Below are 1,164 nucleotides of genomic sequence, written 5' to 3'. Positions count from 1 at the left end.
TGCGACGACTGCTATGTCTGGAGCTGGGACTGAGGCCTGAATTTCTTATTCAGTCCTTTCAGCCTGAGAAATGCCGAGCAGGTTCTTCCCTTTTGGTTTTCCAGCTCCAGGTCTTTGAACATTTCATTATAATACTTTGTCTTCCCGAGCTGCCCTTTGAAATCTTCTGTTCAGCAATTTTACTTTGTTGTCTCTTCCATTTGCTTTAGCTACACTACATTCAAGAGCATGTTTCAAAGTCCCCCCTGACACCTATTTTGGTCTTTTCTTTTTTTCTGTTCTTTTAGTGACTTTTGTTTTCTTCGTGTGTGATGTCCTTGATGTCAGCCTCCAACTCCTCTGGTCTTTGGTCATTAGTGCTCAGTTCATCAGCTCCATTATTTATCTATTAATCGTTTATGCCACCCAGGGGCTCTGTTTGCATGACTAGACAACACCTGTGTGAACGCAGGGACTGGGTCTCACATGTCTCTTCCCGAGTCCAGCACTGACATATACCAGGGGTGCAGTAAATGCTGCTTGATGGATTCATCTGATGTGATGAATTATCTAAAGTCACCTGTATGGCATTTCTGTAAGACGTATGGGGAATGTTGTTTACCCCAGCACTTTTTCAATGCGTCGGGTCTGTTCTGGAGATAGTCTCTAAATTCACGTAGGATATACTCAAGGTTGTAATGTGGCTTGAGAGCATATGGATGAAATTTAAAACCATAAGACAATGAGACACCAAGGGAGTGAACTTAGAAGAGGTCCACGTGTCAGTCCTGGGGCTCGCCAGCACTCATGGGGCAAGGGAGTGAGGAGAAGCCAGGGAAGGAGGCGGCGGCGTAGGGTCTCATGAAGGTACCCGTTCTCATGGCATGATCCCAAGAGCAAAAAGGGAGAGGACGCAGACCCATGGGTGGAGGATTCGAGACACCCACTTCCCCGTCCTTGGGTTGGAAGACCTATGGGGAGGGGCAGCTGGGGACCAGGGAGGGAGGTTTGGGGTACCCCTGACCACAAACGCAGCACCTTGATGGATGGCTCACCCAGTTCACCCCCTTCGCAGCCAAATCAGCTTCTGGCTCGGTCTCAGCCCAGCCCACACCCCAGGGGCAGGAGACCTTGAATGGAGGACTCCCGGCAGGGCAGGGGGCAGCTGGGCCTGGAAGGTCAGCT

Source organism: Orycteropus afer, unplaced genomic scaffold, assembly GCF_000298275.1.
Source record: "Orycteropus afer afer isolate SDZICR_OR568_19922 unplaced genomic scaffold, OryAfe1.0 scaffold00174, whole genome shotgun sequence".
Taxonomy (NCBI): Eukaryota; Metazoa; Chordata; class Mammalia; order Tubulidentata; family Orycteropodidae; genus Orycteropus; species Orycteropus afer.
The sequence above is the reverse complement of the archived record's forward strand: the minus strand, read 5'-3'. Positions refer to the sequence as shown.